The sequence below is a fragment of the Xenopus tropicalis genome, chromosome 8, assembly GCF_000004195.4.
Source record: "Xenopus tropicalis strain Nigerian chromosome 8, UCB_Xtro_10.0, whole genome shotgun sequence".
In the NCBI taxonomy this organism is placed as follows: domain Eukaryota; kingdom Metazoa; phylum Chordata; class Amphibia; order Anura; family Pipidae; genus Xenopus; species Xenopus tropicalis.
In genome coordinates, this window is record NC_030684.2 from 35850202 (window position 1) to 35866838 (window position 16637).

General features: G+C 40.5%; 1 long non-coding RNA gene across 1 annotated transcript in view; it reads right to left on the bottom strand.

The window, feature by feature from the left end:
- Positions 1-8236: 8236 nt before the first annotated feature.
- Positions 8237-16637, bottom strand: part of LOC116406686 — a 48978-nt gene continuing 40577 nt past the window's right edge. Inside the window, exon 3 of the long non-coding RNA XR_004219751.1 lies at positions 8237-8496. This is a non-coding gene — a long non-coding RNA (uncharacterized LOC116406686). The remainder of the gene's footprint in view (positions 8497-16637) is intronic.

Below are 16637 nucleotides of genomic sequence, written 5' to 3' on the forward strand. Positions count from 1 at the left end.
TATTGACACTGGAAAAGCATTTTCGGGAGGTGAGTCACCCGCAGTGGGTCTTCCCTGTCTGTTATCAACCAAAGGGGTAAGGGAAAGGCTGCAGAGAAAATCATGGGCATGTTGTAGACAGTAAGGGGGCAATAATCAGAGTCAGGTTTTTAAAGGAGAAAGAAATGTATAACTTTGGGCGTCACTGGAAAACAAAGTTCTGCATATGCCTTCCCACTGGTATTCACTTTATTGAACATGGGAAGGCATTTTGGTCGCCCGCAGTAGTGGAGATTTAACGACTGGTGATTAATCTCCCTATGGGGAACTGTTGAATCCTCTGTGTATAACCCCCCCCAGCTGATACCACGTCATGTTGCCAAGTGTTGTATGCTATTCATGTACACAGCTGCAAAATGTGCCACAGTATTAAAATGAAAACACAGTAATGTCCCTGCCACAATAAACCTTTGGTTCCCAAACTTTAAGGGCTGTGGGGACTTGCAGCAGCAGGGGGAGCTCAGCTAGAAGGTCAGTTAGGCCATTGATAAAGCCTAGTAAGGAGGTGAAACAAACTCCAGGTGCTGAGTGCACACTAGGCCCCATGTAGATTTTTGAATGGGGGATCAAATACATGATGTTGAATTGTAGCAGAGCTTGTTAGTTAAGCAACGGTTGTGAATGGTACATAATGGACCTTGGCCAGGATATGTATGGGCATAGCTAGAAATCATTCAGATTCTCTATCCAAGAGTCATACATTTCAGCTCTTGTAGATAAGAGGATGACTTATCTTAGCTAATTGCTCATTGGTTGCTATGGGTTACAACAGCAGTTTTGTTTCCGCACCCCATAGTCTGCTACGCCTTCACAAAATTACCAAATACAGTAATTTCTTGTTCTGTTGACCTTAAAGGCACAAGAACTGGTACTGGAAACACTGGAGACTGACTTTTTCTGCCACAGCAATCATCTTACGCTTTTTCTACTGTGCCCTTTGTTCTGTTTTTGTATTGTCACCCTTTCCATAGTTAACAGACACTTTACACTTTAGGAATCACTTGACATTGGCAGGTAGTGGGTTGCCCATGATTTTGTTGGTGTGGCAGGGGTTGGGATTCTTGCCCCCCAAAGTTATGCCCCAGGTCTGTGTATAGTTCAATTTGCTTGTGGCCAAGGTATTTAATAGTGACAGAATGTGTTTTTGGTATAACAGAGACCTGCTGAGATATATGGGTGTATTTAGCCATAGATTTTCAATATTGGGCCATACATGCCTTTAAGACCCCAGGTCTACTGTTATTTGACTGTAAATGGAATTATTTTGTTGATTGCTTGATTGACAGGGATCGAAATCTGTATTATTTATGTATGCAGTGCTGCTGGGATTTTCTGGCTCAGTGACTTACACCCGTAGAGCTAAGCATAGAGATACCAGATGAGTATAGATGGAGCCATTCTTTCCAATATATAGTGCCAGGGATTGCAAAACCTGTGCTATACCCTGCTTCTGTACCCTCCGATAGTTATGCCACTATAATTAGATTTCTCATTATATTGATGTGACATCCCACTCTGTGAGAGGACAGTCCTGGACTGACCTAGGCAGGCTTGGACTGCAAAACTGCCAGGATAGGATAGGGGAGAAGTTACAGGCAGTACAATGGGCACCTGCTAAAGACATGAGCATTCCCACCTGCTAAAGACATGGAAGCATTTCACAAATCCCAAGAAGATTTCCTTACCTGGTTAATGAAAAACCCACATCTTCTCATCTACCCAATGAATATCAACTGCATCTGCATTACTTTCCCTATGAGGGGGCACCTGATAACCCAGACTATGAAAGGGAGAATAGAATCTATTCCTAATTAAACTGAAATGCAGTCAAAACATTGTTTTGTTTTGTGTTCCCTTTTATAAGGATATGCCATAACTGTGATAAATTCAAGTGTGTCCGTATCACATTAAATCCTGGTTTCAGTTTGATTAATTATTTTTTTCTTTCACCCCCAGCTTTTTGAATGCAGATATATATCCAAGTGGGTGCACTAAGCATACAGCCTTCATGCCATGATGGGGAATGGTGGAGGATGCCAAGAATAACCATTATAAACAGAATCTTCAGCCTGTTAGGCCAGTGTGAGAATGCTTGGTAGAGCAGCCAATACCCACAGGAGGAGGGCACCTGTCACTCGCAGGTACTGAACCATTCAGTGTTTCTTCATTTGATCCATTCTCTCTAACCTACTATATGTTATTCCTTCAAAATGACACAATACCCAGAATAAAGACACACACACACAGTGGCTTGATGGTAAATCTGTGACAGCACAGTTTTATTAATATGTCTATGAAGATTTTCATTCATCCAGGTCATGGTATATCTAGTATAAATAAATTTGAAGCAACTGGACTTGTTTAGTAATCATTGAAGACGTTTCACTACTCATCCGAGCAGCTTCTTCAGTTCAACTGACTGGTATGGGAAGTCCTCAGCATATATACTCTTCCACTAATCCAATCACAATGGCACTATGTAACTCTTCAGAAAGGTGACATCTGAAACTCACAGAGGTGTGAATGCTGTGGAGTTACTTTGAAAGGATTACCAAAGTATCATGCAACTCTTCAAACAGGTGTTACTTGTTAGAGTTGCATGAATGGATGTGTGAAGAGTTCTGAAACTGCCGGGGTACAGATGTTAGAACAGCATTGTATGTAGCAGACAGATGGTGTCGAAGTCCCCCGCCAGGACTCTGCTGTCTTTCTACACCTAAAAGACAAGGGACACTCCTTTGAAAATAGCAATGTCCAAATTTTGGACAAAGAAGACCGCTGGTTTGAAAGAGGTGTAAAAGAGGCCATTCATGTCAAAGTGGAGAAACCATCCCTTAACAGAGGCGGGGGACTTTTTTTTTGGGTCACCTGGTAAAAACAAACATCATTGGTTGTTACTGGACCATCATTGGAGTTACTAGACCTGTTGCCTATAATGCATTTTCTTACATTATCTCTTAAATTGTGAAAATCAGTTCTAATTTTATTTTCAAGCAAATAACAAAAAGAAAAAATCATAAAATCTTTTCAGTGTATAGCTGGGGCTGCTAATTTGTAGGGTTGCACCAAACCCAGTTTTCGGGTTTGGCCGAACCCCCAAATCCATCCCAAGCGATAGGATCTGGAAGGGCTAAATGTCGCCGCGTGTTAATGTGGACATTTAACTCTTCCAAATCCTAACTAGCATACGCTAATTAGGATTCGGTTCGGCCAGGACCGTGGATTTGGTGAAGCCGAACCCTGCTGAAAACGGGCAGATACCAAACCGAAACATAGATTCGGTGTATCCCTACTAATTTGTCATTAATTCTTTTTCTTTAACTGTTCAGGTTTCTTCAATACAATCGATGTAGCAGTACAGGTAGGGGACCTGTTATTCAGAATGCTTGGGACCTGTGGTATTCCAGATAAGGGATATCTCCGTAATTTGGATGTCCATACTTTACGTGGGGTGATTTACTAACAGTCACATTTGATTTTTTTTTCGATTTGATTTTTTTTATGCAAGAACTCCCAAATTCGAATTATGGTTTCCAAAACCCAAGATACTGAAATGTAAAACTTCACGTAGAAGTCAAAGGGAAAAAATGTATGCAGTTTTTCAATTCACGTTTTTCTGCGAGTTTGTAGTCCCATTGAAAATGATGGATACAAATTATGTACATTCAAGTTTTTTTTATGGTTTAATTCAATTGAGTTTTATATATTCAATTTTTTTTAATAGCTAAGCTAGCACTCGAGTTTGAATTTGGAAAAAACACGCAAAGGGGACATTTACTAACTGTCAGATTTTTTTTTCCTAAAAAACAATTAAATAATAGAATTCTTTTTAAAATGGACTCTATGGGAGATGGCCTTTCCATAATTCAGAGCATTCAGAATAACTGGTTTCCAAAAATGGATCCCATGGATCCCATATCTGTAATGCCATACTGTACCAGGGAGCTATACTCCATTCTAACATTAAATTTATTTGGGATTCTTTTTTTGGCCATAATGTGTATTTGTATTGCATTTATTTATACTGTGTTTTATATTAAAACATTGCTAAATCTCCAATGCATATTGTACTGCCTACTCACACATGAAGTTGTATGTTGTGATTTTATCAATCAATGAAAATGTATTGGATTAAGAACTGTTTTCGAGTTCTTAAATAAATTTATGTGAATAAAACAAATAGTGTCATGTGTTTATATTTACTGGCAATGGACTTAGCACCAGTCCGATGGGGACTGTTTTTTTTTTTTTTTTTTTTTTTTAAATCTATTGTTTCCCCCACCTGAAGTACAGGCTCTATTAGCCCGCACCTCTGAAGCAATTTTGGCATTATAGGTGCCCTTTAAGAACTGGAGCCTAAAACTACACTGCATACTCAAGGCGATGCATTGCTAGGGACCTATAAAGAGGCAGAATTATGCTTTCATCCCTTTTAAGTTAAAGGTCATGTTTACCCCCCACAAAATATTTAACAGCCTCTTTGAAATCTTTATATACCTGCCCCTCATGTTGTTTATACTGTAGGTTAATAGTAAGGCTACAGCATCCCCTTAATCACTTGGGATTTCTTCTCCTCCTCTAATCCACTCGGCTCCCTCTCTGAGGAATTCACTTTGAATTTGAATTTACTTTGGGTACCAAGCATGCTCAGTTCTTCTCAGGTTACCAAATGCACCCTCCAGTCTAGCAGCCAGTAAAGATATGGCAATGGTGGTTTCCATAGAAACTCTGCTCTAGGTGTACACTCTGCTGGAGAAATGATTTTTTTTTCTCTCCTAACCTCCTGTCCTGAGCTCAGTGTAATTGTTACCGGGCACAATCCAAGCATGACTTTTTATCAAAGTAAGTTCTGCCTGTCTAAGCCTGCATTTCTGATTGCATGAGCTTTACAGTGCATATATGGAGATGTAAATGTCACTGATGATGTCAGAGGGAAAATGGCCGCCGGGTGAAAGCTGCTGTTTGTATTAGGAAAATGTGATGGTGATGGCACTGGTGGATGGAGGGGATATATGCAGTACAAATTATGTCATTTGGGTGGGGAAAATGTGCTCAACTTATATACATGGTAGGAAATGTAGGGCTTACATTTGCTTTAAAGGGGACCTGTCACCCAAAGAAATAATTCCAAATTCTTTTCTAGTGTGTTTGTTAAGGAAAATGAACTTCACATACTATATAAATGATATCCTTCAGCCTTGGGGACAATCACAGCCAGCAGGCAGCTGCCATTTTATGGGAACTGTTATTAAGGCAAGCTTTGTATCACCCCAAAATCTTATGTATGGGGGACCTGATGCCCTTGCCCATGCACTGACTACACAATTAGATGGTGAGAAGGTAGGGAGAATGTGAGTGCTGAATGGAAAGTAATTGTCTGCCCCGCCTGGTTTCATGTTTAATTTGGAAAGGACTTTTATTATACAGCTTTTCATGTCTGGGTGACGGTTCCACTTTAATGCCCTTTTTATATGCAAGGCAAACTTTATTTGATTTTGCAGTCGCTGCTTACGTTATACAGCTTGTGATCCAGAAAAATCCCCCAATCCTTCTCAATTAAAGATTCCTTTAACACACTACTTTTTAGCACATGACTCACTTTTATGATATTTCTACCAAAATGCCAACATCACGCATCACGCTGTATAGTTTTGCACAATTTAGTATCGTCAGCAAAAATAATAAACACATTAAAAAGCAAAGGGCCATGGATGGTTGGACAAGAATAGTACCAGCGTCCAAAAGTGTTAAATGGAAATCTTGATATAAAGTGGTTAATGAGAGCAAGGGCATTAGGCAATCTACTGCCTCCTGCTGAAATATACGTGGAATAAAAATGCTGGATCTTCTGAACCAGACCTTTCCTGTATCAGAGGGAAAGAGTAAGCATTGTCAGCAGGACCTACTACATGCCAAACATCAGGACCTGAACCTGCAATTCCCCCACCTGCTCCCCATTTTTATAAATACACACAAATACTGCTGAGTAATAACCATATATTAGTACTGTTTAATAAAAGAATTGGCACTTTAAAAACTGCAATAATTAATAGGATCCAGAATGTTCCCAGCATTGTTATTATCAAAGGGGTTCATAGTCTGTACCCACACTTACTTTACAAGTCCAGTTGCTTTAGATTTACTTATACTAGATATACCATGACCAGCACTGGATTTCAAATCTGGGTGCCCCTAAGCCACCCCCTATTCGCGCCCCGCCCTGCACCGAGAAGTCTGCCGCCCTAGGCCCGGGCCTTTGTGGCCTCGCCACAAATCTGGGCCTGACCATGACCTGGATGAATGAAAACCTTTGTTGTCATTACAGCAGTGGCGTAGAAGAAGCAGACCCCTCAGGCACAGGGGGGCCTACTTCTTCTTTAGGCAGTCTGCTCCCTCTATGGTTGTAGAAATCTCTGCTGGCTCTCAGGTAAGACAAGAATGAGCAGGTGGGTAGGAAGTAGGCTGGGGCAGGTATGGGTTTCTATGCACGCCGGGCCCCTCCTAAGATTTTTTTGTGGCAGGGCCAGGTGCCATATATGTAAGCTACTGCATTAAAGGATGTGGGGGGAGGGGTAGCTTTAAACCCTACCTTCCTTATTTCCATTGTTACTGGGCAGAAGCCCATGTATCTATTTTTCCTATTTACATTTAGTACTTTATTGGCCCATAGGTCTGACCACTTCCTGTACACTGTGTTTAGCAGGAGGTGGATTTTCCTCTTTGGCCTGCATATGTTGAACCAGGTGGATGTTCCTCTGAGTATGGGATCACAAGGCCCCAGTAAAGCATCTTGCCCTATAGGGACCATTACGTTTGGTGAAGTCAGGGAGCAGGGACCCTGTTAATGAGGATTACTAAGTGCAAGACTAACTAAGCTTTCTGACTAAGTCAGATAGTTAACTTTCGTTAGCAAGAACATCTTTCTGGCTCCCACTAGGAGAGATAGCTGGGGGTAGTCTCCTTTACTGGCCTGAGAGAAGGAACCGCAGTAGTGACAAAAGGTATCAGGTATAGCCTTCTCCCTGATCCATGTGTACTGTTTGGGATCCATTCCAATAAGGCAGAAACCCTAAGGATAAAGAATTGCTTAACCACTACTCTCCACATTGGTGCATTATTATTACGCTTGCGCTCCTTTGAACCTGCCAATCCATTTGCTTTACTTCAGTATTGTGAGTATTGCTAACCCTGGGGATCATTTTCTTGGACAAATTCAGTTCTGTTTGAGTGCCACAAGAACCTTCTGGCATTCTTTCTTTATTATTTCTAAACACAGCATAAGTGAGTTGTAGGTGCACTACCCCTCCTCCCTTGATCCTTCCACACAGTGAAGGCCCATCTGTTGTGTTAGTGTACAACATGCTCTATAGCCAATGTAGCCAAAAAGGGGAAACATCTGTATAAACTATAGAACTTGTATATTTATTTCTAGAAGTCCAGATAGTATTTATGCACTTTTTTTTACACAAACCAGCTAATATCAAAATGGGGGGAGGTATATTTTCCCGTTAAGTATCTTACAATGATATATTTCTTTCTTTATGTAAACATAACATTCAAGTTATATCCAGAGGCTAATAATTCTATGCTTCCTGTGATATTTTGAAATATCTCAACCTTAATTTAGAAGTTAAGCACAGTGACTAGTTTGATTTATGATACAGCTTCAGAACTTGGGATAGAGAAAATCTTTTGCAGACAAACAAAGTAATATCCTGCACCAGCTTTTCTACCAGTAAATATGCTGCTATGTGCACACTGCTGGCCAGGAATATATAGGCTTTACACACACCTTCACACACAGAGGAAATCCTGTCGAACTTTGCACTTTGTTGGTTACTTACAGACACACCTGTGTAATGGGACAACAGACTCACCCTTCCATTCAGTCAGGTTTGATAGTATCACACATAGTTGCACATAAGCTCAGTATAATGGTACTCCAGGGAGGCAAATTCACAATGGGCGTTTATTTTCTTATTATTATTATTATTAACATTTATTTATAAAGCGCCAACATATTCCGCAGCGCTGTACAATAAGTGGGTTTCATACATTGGACATACAGAGTAACATATAAAGCAACCAATAACCGATACAAGAGGTGAAGAGGGCCCTGCCCAAAAGAGCTTACAATCTACAAGGAGAAAGGGTTGAGACACAAGGTGTGGGAATGGGCATGACCAGAGTTGTGAGAGGTGGGGCACAGGGTCATTGCTAAACTAGATTAGGGTAAGCTTCTCTAAATAAATGTGTTCTTAAAACCACCCCCTTCAATATAATGTGTATTGATATGCATGTGACTTTATATATAACAGCCCCCTAAAATTTGCCAGCAGAATTGTACTTACTTTAGGATTATAAGAATAAGTACGGGTCCAGTGCCATATTTCCATCTGCTTCTGCGCCCCCCAGGCATGCCTCCCCTCACCACAATCTGATTGGTGCATGAATGCCCTATTGGATGAGAAAGAGTAAGATCAGTGTAAACTGGGTAAAATGGATAGCCTGCACAAAATAAAAAATATATGCAATATAGTTAGGCAAAAATGTAATCTATAAAGGCTGGAGTGAGCAGATGTCTAACATAATAGCCAGAACTCTACTTCTTGCTTTCATCTCTCTAACTTCTTAGTTTGTCAGTAACTTTTGGTGGGGCCACGTGGGACATAACTGTTCAGTTAGTTTGTAAAAACGCAGTTTAGATTGAAAAGCTAATTAACTGAACAGTTATGTCCCATATGACCCCCCCCCCCAAAGTCACTGATTTGCTACTGACTGCTAACAGCTTAGAGAGCTGTAAAGGAGGCAGGGTCGGACTGGTGAAGGGCCCACTGGGGCTCCTGCGCCAAGGGCCCTGCTGACCCCCCTCACAGGGGCCCCCCTAACCTTCCTCACAGGGCCCCCCACCTGACGTCCTCCCCCGAGCGTGTAAATTTAACGTGTCAGGGGAGGAACAGTCAGGCAGGGGAGTGCTGGCAAGAGTTGGGTCTGGCCCACCGGGATTTTTCCCGGTGTCCTGGCGGCCCAGTCCAACCCTGAAAGGAGGAAGAAGTGTTCTGGCTATTATGTTAGACATTGGTTCACTCCAGCTTTAATAGACTTCATTTTTGCCTAACTAACTATATTGAAAACATTTTTTATTTTGTGCAGTCTATCCACCCAGTTTAATTTTTACATTGAACTGCTCCTCTATAAGTTTTTTCAGAAAAAAGGCACCTGAGTGCCTTCCCCCGAAGTGGCTTCCCTAGGTACAAGCCCTTTATAGAAAATATGTCCTTGCCCACCCTAGCAACCAATCTGGGGTTTCCTTTCTAAACATCTGTCCACTCGTGCTATCTATTTGATTGGTTGCTTTGGGTTTCTAAACCTGGGAAACTTTGCACCTTTTATTACATTACAAGAGGGACGTTTAATTATACCTTCTCATTTTAACATTTCTGCAAGACAAATAGAGAGAGAGAATTAAAAGTAAAGGGGTGACCTTCTAACGAGATTTAACATGTATTGGTATTCACTAAGTTATTATAATTATATTTATAGACTAACTGTATATATACACACAAGCTGTGTAACAGAAGTTACCAATCTCAGATAGTGTAATAAGTCAGAATGTTTAGATTAGGTCTTGTTACTAGTAGCAACTAATCAGCATGTGCCATTTATTTGTCACCTGATTGGTTGTTGGTCTGGGTTCCTTAACCTGGTGCAACCTTTGTGACTTGTTTTGTTATTGTAAATGTTATTTTATTCACATTCAAGAGTTCTTTTACTGACTGTATGCACACTTTATTCATAAAGGTACTTGTGTCAGTGCACACAATGCACATAATGAATCATACGTTAAGGGCATTTCATGTGCATCATGAGAACTGAAACAGTTGCATGCACATTGCTGCAATAAAAAAAGTATGAATTTTACAAATGTGGATGCAAATTATCATGTACGTTGGTAAACTGTGCAAGAAAAGTGGTACAGCTGCAAGTACACTGGAAATACAGGGAAATACTGCTGCATTGTGGGTAAAAAACATGACAACTTGTGTTCCAATTGTGTACTGGCTACATAACTGAGCAGTATAAGGGCTCTGGCACACGGGGAGATTAGTCGCCCGCGACAAATCTCCCTGTTCGCGGGTGACTAATCTCCCCGAATTGCCATCCCACCAGCGACAATGTAAGTCGCCGGTGGGATGGCACACGCTGCGGAGGCGATTTCGGCAAATCGCCAAAGTTGCCTCGTGAGGCATTTTCGGCAATTTGCCGAAATCATGCCGCCGCGTGTGCCATCCCACCGGCGACTTACATTGTCGCCAGTGTGAAGGCAACTGATGGCAACTCGGGGAGATTAGTCGCCCGTGAACAGGGAGATTTGTCGCGGGCGACTAATCTCCCCGTGTGCCAGAGCCCTAATGCTTTGTATGAACACCACAGTTTACTACTTGGTTTAATTGAGATATTTACTACCGAGCCCTGTTGGATCTATTGTTAAGTGGTGTAAAGATTTAATACCAGTGCCCTACACTTCCTTTCTAAATCCTCTCTTGAATTATATGCCCAAAGGGCTGTAATGGTGATTACTTCCCTGAATGTGTGTCGTTTTGCTTATGACTATAAAATTGATTCAGTTGTTCTTGTTTACACAGTCACCGCAACTAAATGATACGACTCTGTAGACGTCCATAGGAATCAATACTAAGGGATAAACCTACCGACAGGGTAAAAACTGCTTTCCTGGTCACGCTGTTATTGTTTTTTTATTTGACGCTGTTTGATTAAACTATACACCTTTATTCTGCCAGAATAAAAGTAAATTAAACTTACACAGTAAATTCCGTATTCCTGAAATGTCACGTTGTTATCAGTTCCTGAATGCTGCTATATTCACCTATTTACCTTTGCTCTTTAAATACATAATAAGAAAATGAATCCGAAAAGTGTGGAATGGAAGGCATTGTCATCAAAAAGAAGGAAATTACTCAATTGGTCTGTTTTTCACCATAATAATAATTTGTCATCTATATACCTATGGCATGGACTGCTGAGAACATTGGTAGTCAAAATACCCTGACATTACTATATCCTAAAACTACTTATTATGGGGCATTAGCAGGGGTTATAGGTGGGCTGGGGCATGTGTGGCTGAGTTTATATTCTTTTATTCTTTTATTCCTTTTCAAATGTTAATGCAGAATGTGCTTATCTTGGAATCCGTGCTTTTCATTTTTTATTGCTGATGGTGCTTTAAAAAAAAAAACAGTTTACTTACGCACATAAAGATAAAAGGACACGTCAGGGAAATCTCCCTTAACTGAGAGCAAAACTTGCTTTATTTTAAATTACCAAGTGAGTTTGTGTTAGGATAATTCATCAACCCAGCCATGAGGCTTTTGTAGTGAAATCAAGTTTCAAATAAAATCTGATGGTAGTTTCGAACAAATACAAAGGGCCTGATTCACTAAAGTGTGATAAAAATTATCGCATGCTTTTTTGCGTTAAATAAGTCGCGATAATTAGCGCGCGATTCACCATAGTATTATCGCGTGCGTTAAGTCGCCATTTTCACATGCGGTATTTTTCGCGCTAGTTTTAACGCATGCGTTAATTTCCGCGCTAGAAAGTATACGATCGCATGATTCACTATAACTTAGGCGTGCTAAATATCGCATTGGTCTATGCGATAATTAACACTTCCTACAGGCAGGCGAAAAATTAAAAAGTACAGTAAATAGTGGTAAAAATTTAGTCGCCAAAATATACAGTACTATAGCGGTGAATATGTTGTCACCAAAATAAACAGTATAATAGCGGTGAATATGTTGTCGCCAAAATATACAGTATAATAGCGGTGAATATGTTGTCACCAAAATAAACAGTATAATAGCGGTGAATATGTTGTCGCCAAAATATACAGTACAATAGCAGTAAATCTTTAGTCGCACAAAATACATTACTAGGTATAATAATTATAGAAAAGTACAGTAAATGAGCTTTTGCCAATAAAATATGGACTTTGCAGTGCTATTTATTCAAGTCTGTGTTTCCCCTAGAGTGACGCAGTCGCCAGTTTGCAGGGAAATGGTCATTTTTAATACAGTAATTTTACGAAAGTATTGGCTTGTATGGCTAACATGGCGTGCGTTCATTTGCGCGACTATTTATATGCCGCTACAAGTGATGAAATGTTTCGCCAGGCATGGATTAGCAGTGAATTTTTGGACGTGCGGCGAATTTTTCCGCAGCAAATTTTTTCATGCGTTTCGCAAAACAACCCGCCAATGGCAAAACGCATAAAATTCGCGAAAATTCCCAGCACATCCAAAAATTGACAGAGGCTTCAAAAAATAATAGTCGCGGGCAACAACTTGCGTTAAATATTACGTAGCGTATTTTCTGCCGAGTGTGATAACTCTAGCACTTCTTTTTTTTCTTACTTATATTTTTATTGTTTTTTTGGGGTTTTTTTTGCAAATAAACATTTATACAGCACCTCTCTAGCACTCTGTGCTCTCCCAGGGCAAAATGTTGCCAGTTTTATGCTGCCGATTGTCGCGTACGTAATGTTGCGACAATTAGCGCATGCGATAAATAGCGTGCATGCGAAAAATACAGCGCACGCTATTTATCGCGTCAAAAATATCGCATGAAATACCGCGAGTAAAATAGCGCAAGTATGCTTATAGTGAATCGTGCAAAAAGTTGCGAAAATTAAGACGCGATAAAATTTTTACCGCACGCTATAAATAGCGCACGTTTTAGCGCACTTTAGTGAATCGGGCCCAAAGTGACATGCTTACTGTTTCAATAACAGTATAGGGGGTGTAGCTGGGGTCCGTGGGTACAACAAATTCCTTTTCCCCATTAAAATATATAATTATATAAGTGGGATAAAGGCCCTAGGGAAATATGGGGCAAATACTGGTGACACGGGGGGTAGAATGATTGAACAGATTATTTTGTGTCTGCAGCAATTTTAAACAGAATAGTGGGTTGCAAAACTTACATCAGGGCCGTAATTCCCCAGTCACACCACTGCTCATAGTCACAAAATGTTATTGAGCATAGCAGTTTATTGTTGCCAAAGCCCATGAAAGCACAAAGATTAAAATAAAATTGTTTAATCTTGCTCATGAAGTACTAGATGGATATGGAGGAAGCAAATACTGGACACTAGTATGAGCAATTCTATAGCAAAAACAATTCCCACATGATTGGAAGAAGGAATATCAGCTATGCTGGAATACATCAACATGAGACGCTTCCAGATAAAAGAGTGCCTTGATCATTTTCCTAATAAAGGGCTAATTCAGCAAGTACTAGTACAGTAGGAACAATTTTTAGGAGCACAGGAATGATTTCATATATATTATATTTCAATTTATATATTCCACCAAGGAGTTGGGCAGCTCAAACTGAAAGGGTCATTCATAAAAGCAGTGTAGTTGTGCCAGGCAACAGCATATCACTCCTCTTCTGCAGAATTGTGCATACCTGAGCCTATTGACACTGGGCAACACCGGATCTACCTCCACCCTGAATGTGGTGGTGATTTCCCCAGAGGCTTGCATCACTGGGCACAGCGGATGTACTCCAAAAGAATCACATTCTAATGCCATTTTAATGCCATAAAATGGAAGTGACACAGTATGCTGAAAGCCACAACTGTGCTATTGCAGTGGGTGCAGCTCCCCACATAGCCACATTTATACTGGAATTCTGGAAATAAACACTGCATTTGCTTTTTGTGTCTGAAAAATTGTACTTTGCACAGGGCACTGCATTCATAAATGCCTCAATCTCCTTCATCTGGCCTTCTCTTCAGCGACTGAGCACTTTTATAGCATGTGAATATTAGCTTAACTACAAAAAGTATTGTCACGTTATTTTTGTCCTAATTCATTCTTTGCAATATAATTGAACTCAGATAAATTCATGTTTATATATCCTATGTCTGTTCATTAAACATGTATTTCATATCAGTCCATCACAAGGATTTTAAAAAAAAAAATTCATTTTTTGCACAATACAGTTGAAGATAAACCTTATGTATTTTGGTAGTCAGTTGGAAAAGGGAATATATTACTGCATGTATCTATAATATATGCAGAATGGCAAGATTTATAAAAGTCATTGAGAGATTGGAGAATGAACCTCAGACTAATACATATTATGTAAACAAACAAATAAAAGTAGCCAAGTTTCTTATATAGAAAAATTCAATAGTGTTGTGTCTTTATCAGACTCCGAAGTCTGCCTTCTGCCATTCTCAGGCTCAGATCTGTGGTGAGGCCACAAAGGCCCAGGCCTAGGGCGGCATAAATTTAGGGGAGCGCAGGATCCTGGTTGGGGGGGGGCAGTGAATTGGGACGGCCTATGGGCACCTTCATCAGAAATCCAGCGCTGGCCATTCTCAGCACATGATACATTGAATATATACAGTGGCTTGCAAAAGTATTCGGCCCCCTTGAACTTTTCCCCATTTTGTCACATTACAGCCACAAACATGAATCAATTTTATTGGAATTCCACGTGAAAGACCAATACAAAGTGGTGTACACGTGAGAAGTGGAACAAAAATCATACATGATTCCAAACATTTTTTACAAATAAATAACTGCAAAGTGGGGTGTGCATAATTACTCAGCCCCCAGAGTCAATACTTTGTAGAACCACCTTTTGCTGCAATTCCAGCTGCCAGGCTTTTAGGGTATGTCTCTACCAGCTTTGCACATCTACAGACTGAAATCCTTGCCCATTCTTCTTTGCAAAACAGCTCCAGCTCAGTCAGATTAGATGGACAGCGTTTGTGAGCAGCAGTTTTCAGATCTTGCCACAGATTCTCCATTGGATTTAGATCTGGACTTTGACTGGGCCATTCTAACACATGGATATGTTTTGTTTTAAACCATTCCATTGTTGCCCTGGCTTTATGTTTAGGGTCGTTGTCCTGCTGGACCTCCGCCCCAGTCTCAAGTCTTTTGCAGACTCCAAGAGGTTTTCTTCCAAGATTGCCCTGTATTTGGCTCCATCCATCTTCCCATCAACTCTGACCAGCTTCCCTGTCCCTGCTGAAGAGAAGCACCCCCAGAGCATGATGCTGCCACCCCCATATTTGACAGTAGGGATGGTGTGTTCAGAGTGATGTGCAGTGTTAGTTTTCCGCCACACATAGCGTTTTGCATTTTGGCCAAAAAGTTCCATTTTGGTCTCATCTGACCAGAGCACCTTCTTCCACATGTTTGCTGTGTCCCCCACATGGCTTGGGGCAAACTGCAAACGGGACTTCTTATGGTTTTCTGTTAACAATGGCTTTCTTCTTTCTTCTTGCCACTCTTCCATAAAGGCCAACTTTGTGCAGTGCACGACTAATAGTTGTCCTATGGACAGATTCCCCCACCTGAGCTGTAGATCTCTGCAGCTCCCCCAGAGTCACCATGGGCCTCTTGGCTGCATTTCTGATCAGCGCTCTCCTTGTTCGGCCTGTGAGTTTAGGTGGACGGCCTTGTCTTGGTAGGTTTACAGTTGTGCCATACTCCTTCCATTTCTGAATGATCGGTGGAACAGTGCTCCGTGGGATGTTCAAGGCTTTGGAAATCTTTTTGTAGCCTAAGCCTGCTTTAAATTTCTCAATAACTGTATCCCTGACCTGTCTGGTGTGTTCTTTGGACTTCATGGTGTTGTTGCTCCCAATATTCTCTTAGACAACCTCTGAGGCCATCACAGAGCAGCTGTATTTGTACTGACATTAGATTACACACAGGTGCACTCTATTTAGTCATTAGCACTCATCAGGCAATGTCTATGGGCAACTGACTGCACTCAGACCAAAGGGGGCTGAATAATTACGCACACCCCACTTTGCAGTTATTTATTTGTAAAAAATGTTTGGAATCATGTATGATTTTCGTTCCACTTCTCACGTGTACACCATTTTGTATTGGTCTTTCACGTGGAATTCCAATAAAATTGATTCATGTTTGTGGCTGTAATGTGACAAAATGTGGAAAAGTTCAAGGGGGCCGAATACTTTTGCAAGCCACTGTATATATCCAACCTTATCCATTCTGAATCATTCTCATGACTTATACTGTATGTTTTGCCAACTGATAAGCTGGATTAGACAATAGTGTATCATTAAGTATATGTAATAAAATGCATATAACCATATTTTACCTACAGTATATCCTAAAATTTAAACGTATTTATTCTTTTGAATTCATAAGTATTAAAGCATGAAATCCTTTGGCATTGCATCTCTTCTCCATGGGGAAGTATGGATAAGAAGAAATCCTATTTTATTCCTCCAGTACTTTTAGACTGAGTTATGATTAAGTGTAGTGTTCATATTCCCCCTTAAACCTAATTTCTCCAGTCTAGATATAATGCTATAAATATCCAACTTGCCAAGGCCAGGGGGATTCCACAAACGCAGGGTACAGGAAAAACAACAAGAAATTACTTTTTATTCAATAACATCATATGCTTAATAACCTGCCCTTGTGGACTACTGGCAAACAGGAAGATCAAAACTAGAATGAGGTGGCATATAGATAACATTTAAATAGGGCTTCCTCAAACACAACATGATTGCTAATTTA